General features: G+C 56.3%; 1 long non-coding RNA gene across 1 annotated transcript; it reads right to left on the bottom strand.

Moving 5' to 3' along the window:
• Positions 1-371: 371 nt before the first annotated feature.
• LOC146402157 (uncharacterized) lies at positions 372-9261 on the bottom strand. The gene is made up of 2 exons (XR_014805313.1): positions 7856-9261; positions 372-7599 (listed from the first exon to the last, which is right to left on the bottom strand). It is a non-coding gene; the product is annotated as an uncharacterized LOC146402157 (long non-coding RNA).
• Between the last annotated feature and the right edge of the window lie 2597 nt (positions 9262-11858).

Genomic DNA, 11858 nt, shown 5'->3' with positions numbered 1-11858 from the left:
AACATTAAATTGCAGTGTGGCTCAGGCTCTGTTTCTATTGTGCAGCACTGCTCTGGGCCGGGGTCAGCGGCGTCTGGCCCCTGCCCTAAATGTGGCCCAAAGCCTCTTTGTTTGTGGGGGTTTTCTGTAAATAAAGTTTTATTGGTACACAGCCCCTCCACTCCTGGGCATCCTGCCCATGGCTGTTTTCACAGGACAGCGGCAGAGTTCAGAGGTTGCAACAGAGATGATATGAGCCACAAAGCCCTGCACATTCACTATCTGGCCTTTTACAGAAAACATTTTCCCGACCTCTGCTCCAGATGCAAGTCTGGATGGCTGGTTCCCAGAACATTTGCTATCTCTATGGAGAGATTACAGGCGATTTTGCATTTTCTTCTTTTTATGTGTCTTTCAAAATTTTCTAAAGCGTCAGCCATGAAAACATTACTTTGGCATAAGGCGGAAAAATGATCAATGCTTTTTTATTTATTACAAAACGGTAAAGGATGAGCTAGGGGAACGGAAGGTGCCACCAGGCGGACCCTGAAAATGAGTCACCTCTGTTTGGCTCCTGAGCCTGCTTCCCAGGGGGGTCTGGGAGGGACCCCAGGAAGCCTCTTGCATGGGCAGGAATCCAAATGCCTTTTCCTTTCTGAGGGGCTGTTGACGTGGGAACAGGGCGGGCGGCGGGGGGTGCAGGAGCCAAGGAAGCCAGTTAGCCACAGGCAGCCCAGGGAGGCCGGGCCACACGGCGTGGGGGTTCGGGAAGCGAGGCCCATCTGGTTTGCGTTAGGTTTATAAGGTTGACAGCAAATAAGGGTATTAGAGCTCATTTACTTATTTAGAGAAAGACGACTCAATCTCAGAATCTATGATTGGGACGGAGCGGCCTCCCCCGCCCCGGCCTGCGGGCGTGTCCCTGGGAGGAGGGCCTGCCACGCCGAGGCTGAGTGCAGGCCTCGGCACCATTTTCAAATGGCCCTGCCGTAGTCCCGGGCGGCCTCGAGCTGGGCTCTGGAGCCTGCAGCCCCTCCTCCTCGGGACACACTCCCACCAGGAGGGTCTTGGCCTCATCCTCCCGGCCTGGGACTGAGATTCCCGCAGCAGCTCTGGAGCACAGGTAGGCTGCAGGGCGGGGCTGGAGGGGGAGTGAACGCATCAGCGCCCCACATGCAGCCCTTCAGCCCTCTGCCCTGGGTGTGCAGAGCCCCGCTGTGCGTGGTGGTCGTGGGGCCCATGCACCCTGCTTTCCTGTGCCTTCAGCGGCGGCGGGTCCCATCCTGGCGGGCTCCACCCACCCTCCCTCCCTCCCGGTACATTTTTATTATAAATAAGGTTTTTTTGTTGTTGTGTCCTTTTGCCTTTTCTAGGGCCCTTCCCGCAGCATACGGAGGTTCTCAGGCTAGGGGTCGTATCAGAGCTGTAGCCGCCGGCCTACCCCAGAGCCACAACAACGCAGGATCCGAGCCACGTCTGCGGCCTACACCACAGCTCACGGCAACGCCAGATCCTTAACCCACGGAGCAAGGCCAGGGATCGAACCCGCAACCTCGTGGTTCCTAGTCAGATTCGTTAACCACTGCGCCACGATGGGAACTCCAAATAAATTTTCAATACGGCTGAAAATTTATCCACCTTGCTCTTAGACCAGACAGCATACTCTGGATTTACAAGACTGAGCCTTTAGTCTTTCTTTAGCCTTTAGGGCTGTCATCTCAATAAGTCTCCGTTAGATCCAAGAGTCCCTCTGAGATCCAATGTTAGGGCTCCTGTGCCCCCCATCAGAGAGTGAGTCGTTACCAAGTAATTATTAAATGTCCCCCCGCCCCGGGAATCTGGGGTTAGTAGATGAACACTTGGATTGGGCGTGGATGGGCGAGGAGGTCCCGCTGTGCCGCGCAGGAACTGTGTCTCCTCACTCGCCATGGAACATGACGGAGGACAACGTGAAAAGAAGAATGTATACATAAGTATGACGGGGTCACTCTGCTGTACAGCAGAGAGTGACAGGACATTGTAAATCGGTCTTTATAAAACATTACAAAGAACGGCCGCCACCAAGCTCCATCTTCGGGGCTGGTGTAAATTACAACGAATTTACACCAAAAAAGAGTGAGAGCGAAACAAGCAAAAAAGATACTATAAGAAGCAAGAGGTAGAGGAAATAGAAATCTAACACGTTAGAAAGGTCCGTGGCAGCGGATTTCAACGCCGCCTGCAGATTTGAGTCACCTGAGGTTTTCAAAAGAGATCCAGGTTGGTCCCACCTCACAGTAACTGGGTCGCAATCTCTAGGGTGAGGTTGAGGAATCAGGCTGGATTGTTCTGCAGCTTCTGGGCCGATTTAAATGAAGGCTAATGTTGAGAACCACTGGCCTCTAGTCAGCCGCGTTCACCGAGTAACCAATTCTTTGTCCCTCCTGCTCTGATCCAGTGATTCTCAAAGTGAGAGCATCCACAGCCCCTGGGCGCTGGTCAGAAATGCCAGTTCTCAGGCCCACCCCAGACCTGCGGAGGCAGTGACTGGACACATCTGAGCCCAGGCTCTCCCGGTGATTCTGGGGCAGCTTCTGCCCTGATCTGTGAAATAGGTCTACGTGCTCTCGGAGCTGGTTCTCCCAGTCTCATCCCAGCCAAGCACCTGCGCCCAAGTCTGCTGCTCTCATTGAGGCCTGGGGAGGGACACAGGTCTCGTCCCCTGTGCCAACTCAGTCCACGGGGGTGGCTTCCAGAGAAGCCCTGGGAAGCTCCGCCTGAGCTCAACGGGAGGACTGCAGTGATGGATGAGTCACCTGACTCAATGGGAGGACTGCGGCGATCGATTAGTAATGTCTGCACGGGGACGGTGTGCAGAGCCTCGCTGCTCTGGGCTCACTGTCTGCAGCCTATAGATTCAGGCCAGACTCTTTCTTCCACGTCACGAGACTCTGTCAATGGAAAACGCTGATAATCTTAGCGGGGGGTGGGGGGGAAGGGGAGACTGCTTGTCTATGGCTGTCACCCAAGATGCACTGGGGTTTAGCAGCCTATTTTCTTTACAGTCGGAGCAAGAAAACTTCATGTTTGCTGTCATTTTAGATAAAGTCCAGTGGAATGAAATACCAAAGGACAACAGGAACACCAACAATTTAGTCATTCCCACAAGGAAAATCCCCTCCACCTTGGTTCTATTACATCAGTGGCCGACTTCTCCCTCCCGCCAACTTTGACGTCCAGGTTGCTTCTGTTTTTAATTCTTTCTTTCCTTTAAAATAAAATTCAGTCTTGGTCTGATTAGAAAGGGAATATACCTTCATGCTAGAAAACTGGGAAAATGCTAAACAGAAAGACATAAGGAATTACATTAAAATTGCCGAAATCCCATCACCCAGAAATAAATACACTTTGGTTACATCCTTCCAGACTCTCTCTCACCCCCCCAGCCCCTGCTCCCCTGCCCTCCTTGAAACTGGGAGGGGAAGCTGCCCTATGTCTACCTGTGCTGCCTAATTTCCCACATTGGAAATTACGAGGACAAGTGCTTGGCTTCAGTGAGAAAAAGAGATGCCCTGGGGTTGTGAAGCCTAAACAGAGAACGGCATTGTCAGGGTGGTGACGGAGCTGGTCAGGACCAGGGATGAGGCCTGCTGCCCTCTATGCATTCGTGCATCCAGGTTGCAGCAGCCCACTGACCCTCCAGCGACAGTGCAGTGCGTCAGGGCTGCTGTGTGCCCCCACCCCTTAGAGATGAGCACCTGGAGCCTGGGAGGGGGACGTGCTCTGCTCTGGGCCACACCCAGATCCTCCTGGAAGAGGGGTTGCATCTGCCTGGGAGAGAAAAGGATGGAGGCAGGCAATGTCCTTGGAGGGAGTGATGCCATGGCTTTACTCGGCATGTGGTGTTTCTGTAGCGCTGTACTGGTATGCTCCTATGTGACTCTCCCTATGTCACAGCATTCAAGATTCTCTCAGTTTTAATGACAGAGACCCTCTTTGCATTTAAGTTAACAAAGCAAAGTCTTTATGACTCATATAATACAAGGACTCCGTCACAGGAGTTCAGGCACGGTTGGATCCAGGCGCTTGAATAATGTGGTCGTCTGCCTCTATCCCTTCCCTGGGTTCTGCTTTGATCCAGACAGTTCTCATTTTCTGAGTTTTTCTTCATGTCCTGGCCTCTGATGGCTCTGACTAGGCTCCACCGGTTTAGTTATGTCATCATGAAGAGCATGCTCTATTCTATCATCCCAGCAACCTCTTGGGGTTGACTCTTGCCAGCTGGCCATGTGGTCTCTTCCAGAGCATTGCTGTGACTTGGGTTGTTTGTGCCTAGGTCCTGTGGTCACCCTTGAAGCAGGGGGATGGTGGCATCTACCACCTGAATCTGGTGGCATCTACCACCTGAATCTGGTGGCATGAGAGTGGGTAGGGATAGTTCCTGGAAGGAAATGGAGAGGATAATCCCTGAAGTAGGAGTACCTGTCCAGTCTGGTGCCTGAAATGCCACCGGGGTAGTAGCCCCCTTCAAGGCCTTCTTGCCTGGCCTGTAACCACCTGGTACTCTAAGGAGACCATCATTAGCATATTAGCAGGGATGGGGTTTATCTGAATAAGTCATTTATACCCCTTGGCATCTAGGACATGCAGGAATTTTAGGTCCTTGAGCAGGAGACAAGTAAGCTACGAGAGAGAAGATTCTGGAGATCAGGAAGCCTCAGTGGGGAGGCTCTGACATTCAGAGGATAGCGTGAGAGCCCCTGGTGTGGGTGCTGGAAGTTTCCAAACACAGGGAGAGGTTTGTGGACAAGCTGCATGGTTTCACAGTTTTGGTCCTGGGTCAGCCCCATCACGCAGAACCATTGAGCAAATCCTCAGGCCCTCCAGGCCAAGCTCTGGCTTCCACGTGCAAGGATGGTTCACTCCAGGTGGGGCCAGATCCACTGCCCAACAGCTGTGTCCCTGTTTACTCTCTGGCTCACCCCCACAGCTTCACTTTTATGTCGGTTTCCTCCCACGGGCTGGAGCTTCCCAGGGGATGAGGAGTGTATGTGGTTTCCTCATGATCTTGTCTCCAGTGCCGGGCACCCAGCTGGTGCTCAACAAGTGCCATTTGTTTTGATGGGTGGTGGCTGGTTGGTTGAGCTGGTTGAATGGCTTCGTGGGTGGATAGCTGGGTAGATGGATGTTTGGATGGAAGGATGGGTGAGTGGACGGATGGTTGGCTGGTCCAGCGGGTGGCTCAGCGGCTGGCCAGCTGGCTTGCTGGAAGGACAGCTTATGGGCAGATGGCTGCTGGAAAGTTAACCGGAGGCAGAATCACGTGACTGTGGAGAGCAGGGTCTCTGAAGCCAGATGGCCTGGGTTCAAATCCCATCCCGCCATTTACTACTCGGCTGACCTCAGGTACTTTTCAGCCTCTTTGGGACCCCATCTTCCAATCAGGAAAATGTGGATGCTACTGGTACTTCCCTCGAAGGCTGCAATATGAGGGGTGCGGCACTGGCTGTGAGGGCTGAAAGGCTCCTCAGGGAGCCCCAGTGTATGGGGCAGAAAAAGTGGACAGAGCACCCGTGAAGCCAGGTAGCTGTGTGCACATATACACATTACACTCACAGGCCCACTGACACAGGGAATACTACAGCGCCGCACAATCCAGGGTGGTGAGTCTGAGGACCTGGAGCCTCGGATGCAGAAGAATCAGGGACAGGGAGGGACAACTCTAAGTTATACCTGGGTTTTCCACTCTGTGGGCTTGTTGCCCCAAGCCCCATGCTGTTCAAGGGTCGGTGTGACCCTGTGCAGCGGGATGGATTCTGACACAGGTACACAAGGCCCTGTACCACCCTGGGAGGACATGGAGTGTTGCCCTCTTGGAAAGATCCCCCGGCCCTCTGCAGTCCAGCCCTCTCCCCCTCCTGGCCTTGGGCAGCTGCAATCTGCTTCTGTCTGTGGAAAGGGGCTTTGCCTGCTCTGGCATGTCACTGCAGGACAGCCAAGGTTCCCCTCCTTACTGGTTTCTTTCCCTTGGTGATGTTTGGGGATTTTCCCACATGTGTGTACATCAGCATCTCCACTTTGACCACTGAGCCGTGTTCACGGCCTGAACAACCACCGTTTGGTCACCCTCTCGCCTGCAGAGGGACACTGGGCTGTCTCCAGTGTGGGCTCTTAGGAACATTTTGTGGCAGTGTTGTCTCTTCTTCGGGGTAAACATACCCAGCAATGGAATCCACCTGGCATTACGTTCAGTCTTCAGATGTAGTGAGATCGGCTAACTGGTCACAACTGCTTTTCTCTTTTTCTTGGGCTCCCAGCTGGATCGTACTTCCCAGCAGCCCTTGCAGTCAGGGGAGGCCATGGGCCAGGTTGTATGCAGGGGATGTGGGCAGAAGTGATGGATGCCACTTCCAGGCCTGGTCCCAAACCTCCCTCCATCCTCCGGGCTCCTTTCTCTTCTGCCAGCCTGGCTCCAATGCACGTGTTGACCATGGAAGCCAGTGGCTGAAGAGGCAGAGCTGTGACACAGCAGGAACAGGGGGCTCTGACCACAGTTGGGATGAGGGCAGTTGGACCAGGTGGAATCACTGACCTTGGACTCTGAGAACAGGGGGTGCCCCTGCCCAGTGTGGGGCCAGGGCACCTTTGGGCTTTCCAGCTGGAGCCTCAGCATTGCTTTGCTTCTCTGGGCACTCAGCCCAGGAAGACACCCTCCCAAGACCAAGGTGGGGACAAAGCCGAAGCCACAGAGTCCCTAGAGAGGTCAGGGGACTTCATGGAAATAGCATCAACTTGGAATCAGACAGTGCCTGGTGAGAAGTGACCCTCCATGAGCCCCAGAGCTTTCTGAGCCTCAGTTTCCTCAACTGCAAACTGGGAGTGATGAGGCCCCCCTGCTCATCCTGGAGGCTCAGGCACCTGTGTCCTCAGGGCTATCCAACCGCCTCACAGGGGAGGGAACAAGTGGTGAGGCCACCCCAGAGTCCACTCTGTCCCAATTTCCAGGACAGAGAGCAGAAGGCCGTGAAACACTGAAGACTTCCTGGATGATTTCTGCCTGTGGCCAGTGGGGGACCCTGTGTGAGCACAGATCAGAGGGGCTCAGAGCGAGGCCCCTGAACCAGCAGCACCAGTGTCACCTGGGAACTTGCTGGAAAGGTCGACTGTGGGTTCCAGCCCAGACCCCCTGAATCAGAAATGCTGGCGGGGAGGAGGGGGGTGGCTGGGGTGGGGCAACAAGCTGCACATTATCACGTCTCTCCCTCTGCCACCCCATTTTGACAGCCGTGCCCATCCCGAGAACAAGAGATCTAGAAGGTTCTAAGGTGCAGAGGAAAACAAGCAAGCCCTGGGGGAAGCCCTGGCTTCGGAGGTGAAGTCCAGCAGAGGGTCCTCTCCGCCCACTGGCTTCCAGGGCACCCCGTGGGACGGTCTGTGGGACAGACCCCCGTGGGAGATTTCAGGGACAGCTGAGCCGAAGGGCTTGGAGGAAGGGCGGCTGGGAGAGGGCCCTCTGTCTTGCGGGCACACGCAGTGGTTTTCAGCTGCACCCCCCTCAGCAGGTGCTCCTGTCCCCTCCCTGTGGGGCTCCTCCCACCACAGTCACCGTCCGGCCTCCCGGATGGAGGCCTCGGGGCGCCCCTCCCGCACAGACGTGCCCCCGGGCGGGCCCAGGCCCTGCTGCCCACGGGCTAATTAGGCCGCATCTGGATCTAATTAGCCGCGGAGTCTCCACAAGCAGAAGGCGGCCTTTATCGTCCACATGGCAGAGTCGAGACAGGAGAAAAATGGCCATGATAGGCCGCTTCCTGGAGAGCTGCGAAGGAGGCCGCGATTCGGGGGGGCCGGGGGCCAAGGAGCAAGCCAGAGCTCGGCGGAGGGGGGAGAGGCCGCCCACTGTCCCCAGGGATCCAGCCCCGCGGGAACCCCCTCTGCAGTTCCCGTGACTCGGGTGTGTAGGCGGTGGGAGGGATTATTGGTTCTCATCAAGAGCCCATGTTTCAAAGACCCCCCCCCCCCGCCCCAGTGTGTCTGATTCAGGGGCTCTGAGCAGGGCCCAAGAGCCTGCATTTGTGACACGCTCCCAGGTGACGCTGGTGCTGGGCTGGGGCCTCGCTGGCTAAATGTGGGAACTTTGACGTGCCTCCTGCTGGCCCCTCCCCAGAGATCCTGGGGAAAGAGTAATTATTTGTCTGTGGCATCAGTTGTTTTAAAGATCCCCAGGGGATTCTGAAGTGGGCAGAGTGACACCCACGGGAGAGTCACCCCCCGTAGGACTTTCTCCATAGGGTAGGCGCTGGGCTGGGTCAGCAGGTGCAGGAACCCAGGGACTGACACCAGTGCCGAATTCACACGCCGCCCAGGCTGAGGATGCACAGTTACAGCGGGAACTACGTGCCAGCGCAGTTTTAAGTTATTCTGCAGGGATCAGCTCATGCGCTTCTCTCAATGTTCCTCTGAAGCGGAGGCTGGTTTGATCCCCGCTTTAGACATGGGGACACAGAAGCAGAGAGCGAGGTGAAGGCGCTTGTCCAGACAGAGATCCAGAGCCTTGCAGGCCTCCTTGCCCAGCAGCTCCAGTGCCCAGCGCATCGCGGGGCCTGGGGACCCACTGTCACCGTGCTGCCTTGTCCCCTGGGCAGCCGGTGGTGGTCCCAGTAGGCGCAGGACAGACTGGCAGAGCCCAAGTCCTCTCTGCATGAAAGCTTGCCTCTCCCACTGCCATTCGTCTAGTTTTCAGGTTCCCAATTAAACCAGGAAAATGCATCTAAGTCATAAGACGGCAGAAAGACAGCCACACTTTAATAGCCAGGAATGTCTCTCCAGAATTTAGCCAAGAATCTGAACACAAGTTTAGAAAACCCCTGAGCTCTCACGATGGGTCAAAAGCCCAGCTTCCACCTTTTAACGCGGCTACTTTCCCACCTCGGCGGCGCTTTTACCTTTCAGCTCTAATGGGCACTGACTTGACAACCAGATAAGCAAAGCGGGCCCACCGCCTGGGACCTGGGAGGCCTTTCATGGACCGGACTTCCTGCCGTTTCTTGGAGTTGCTCAGAAACTCCCATTCAAGCATGACAACAGTAAGGCGAAAGAAAAATATTACAAAACATGAATGTGATCATGAAAGGAAGAGCAGGCAGGCTCAACTCCTTGCCATCTCTCGGCACCTGCGCCTCTGGCTGGGTCTGCGTGGTGCTCGGCACCTTCTACGACCAGCACCGCGTGACTTTGGCTTCTTGCTGGTCTGCCCCCCTCCCCTGCCGCCCCCGGGAAGGTCAGTGCCTGGTGGGCAGGGATCTCATTGGCCCTGTCTCTGGTTGAATCCCTGGTGCCCGCGGCAGCTCTGGTGCATGACGGGTAACACAAATGAAGGCCAGACTCAAATGAAGGTTCAGACACATGAGCGGTGGCCCCGAGGCATCCGGAGAAACTCCAAGATGACTAAACCCTCTGAGAAATGTGCAAGTCATTTTGGAAAAAAAAAAATTCCATAAAAATGATTGAATTTTTTAAAAAAGAAATTTGGTTGATTAAAGTGGCACAAACACATGGGGACCTGACCAAGTCCCTCAGCTGCAGGGCGGTCACGGTTTTGTGGCCAAGGAAACCAACCACCAGGCTTGATGGCTGAGATCCCACTGGAGGTAGGAGTTCGACACACAACCTGGCATGTGTTAGGTGGTAAGAAAAACACCAGGACGCCTTCATTTTAAAGTTGGAAATTGCCCACCTGGGGAGCTCCGCCTCCGCCCCGCACTTTCCGTCTCCCCCCTTCCTAAGGCCCCTCGGCGGTTCTCCGAACGCAAGGTGCATCTGGTGAGGCGGCTGGATTTAGGGCAGCTGGACCACTCACAGGGGCGAGCAGCTCATCCTCAGATACCAGCAGGAAGCTGCTTTAATGCTCCAAGCTAAGGGGCAGGGGGGCCCCGCTGCGGGGCTGATGCTAGGGGAGAGCCTTAAAAACGCTGCCCGTCCAGCAGCAGCAAATTGGGAATTTCTTCTGTGTATTTAGAAACATGTTTTGAGGTCTCGAGCCCCTCGGGGATCCTGTTTTTCTTCGCCAGCCCCCACGTGTAATTAGAGGCAGTGTTTAAGGCGAAGGCTGGGGAGTCTAGGGTGGCTTTCTCAGCCTCACATCGGCTCTTTGCCCCCACCCCTGCCTTCTTCTCCCTGCTTCATCTCCCTCCCACCGCCTCCTCCACTTTGGACAGTGCCGGCCTGGCTGCTGATGCAAAGTGTGTCTTTCGGAGACCAGAGGACAGTGGGAACGCCCGCGTTCATGCAGCGCGTGCACACCTGCCCCCTTAAGCGTCACCGCGACCTTGGGGGCTGGGTGCCTTATCATCTGTGTTTCGCAAACGAGGAAAACGAGACTCACGAGGGCAGGAAGGGGTGCAGCTGGGATGTGACCGTGCACGCCAGAACTGGCATGCGTAGGGCACAAGGGAGAGGCAACATGAGCCCTGCTCCACGTGGCCCCCTCTGAGCAGGCAGTGTCCTTAGAGAGCCTCACGCCTGACCACCTGATGAGACCGGTGTCTGAGAGGCAGCCGAGGGAGGCCACGCCGTGCGCCTTGATCCCATCTGAATCCTGCCTCCCTGGTGATGCGCCGTGGCCACCTCCCTGGCGCCCCGTCCCCCGTGGCTGTGCCCTCCCTCACCCATTCTCTCTCTTCCTTCTCTGAGTCTCCCAGGGTGACAGGCGGGGCCGTGGAGAGGACCAGCTTGTGCCGCAGCCCCAGCGGAGGCCCCTCCAGGCTCCGCCCCTCCCTCTGCCTCTCCCCAGCGCTGCCCTCCAGGCACATGTCTACCATGGATTCCTGGCCTCGGACTCCTTGGCTACAAGATGAGGGTAGACAGGACGGGCTGGCAACCCTCCCCAGGGCCTGCCAGAACAACCAAGGGCAAGCTTCCCATCCATGGCAGTGGATTCTCCTGGGAGTCCAGAGCCATCGCCTTGCTAGTGTTTGGATGAGAGGAGTGAGGAAGCACAGGGAGCCATCTGGGTACCATGCCCTGGTGATGCTTGGGCTTCCGTGCCTTGACCTGGGCGTGCTGCCCGGCCCCTTCCCCTCTTCTCCATGCCAACGGCCACCCCAAGTTTCAGGCCCTGCCCAGCATAACTGGTGCCATGTTTCCAGGTGGTCTTCCAGCCCCGTGTCTCTTGGGCTCCACTCCACAGAGCCACGCCTCCTGTGTGCCCCATCTGCCCTCCAACTTCTCCTGCCCGCTCTGCGCCCCGGGGGGCTCACCTCTCCCCACGGCATCTCTAGCTCCCCTGGGTCCACAGAGATCAGAGTGAGGGCAAAGGGTGAGCTGCAGGTCTGTGCAGGGGCTCCCCAGGCTGCCTGCTGCCCTGCCCGCCCAGCCCCTCGGCAGCCCTGTGCCTGTCAGCGAGTCGCCAAGCTCTCTGGCCTTCAGCGGGAATCCCAGCACCTCCCCGCTTCATCGGGCTGTTTACGGATTACATGAGATGGAGCGAGGAAACATCTAGAAAAGCATCGGATGTGTTTGTTGTACATTCTCAGAAACAAACCTTAGCTGTGATCACTGCTGTCTAAGAGCGAGATTGGCGTGGATCTGGCTGGAGGGACTTCCACGTCCTCTGGAATGAGCCTCAAGAGGCTGCGGCAGGTGTAGGATCCATTCCCATCCGTACAAAACAGAAAGGCCTTTATGTGCGTGCGTGAAATTAAGCGAGTGGGAGGGGGGTCTGGAAGCCTAGGTGCCAAGCTGGTGCTGGGAGTCGGGGTGGGGAGGGAGAGGGCAGAGGAAAGGCCCTTCCTCCAGGGAGTCTTCCTGGATGCTCCCTCAACCTCCAGTGCTCTGGCCTTCCTCAGGCCACGCGAGCTGTTCCCGCTCACTCCCTCATGTTCCCCAGACGCCCTGGGCTGGTC

Source organism: Sus scrofa, chromosome 6, assembly GCF_054392235.1.
Source record: "Sus scrofa isolate SSC_HxYL_T2T_F1_AM1 chromosome 6, Sscrofa_HxYL_maternal_Yorkshire_Landrace_v2.0, whole genome shotgun sequence".
Classification (NCBI taxonomy): domain Eukaryota; kingdom Metazoa; phylum Chordata; class Mammalia; order Artiodactyla; family Suidae; genus Sus; species Sus scrofa.
Note: the sequence above shows the minus strand (reverse complement) of the source record. Positions and strands in the feature narration are given on the sequence as shown.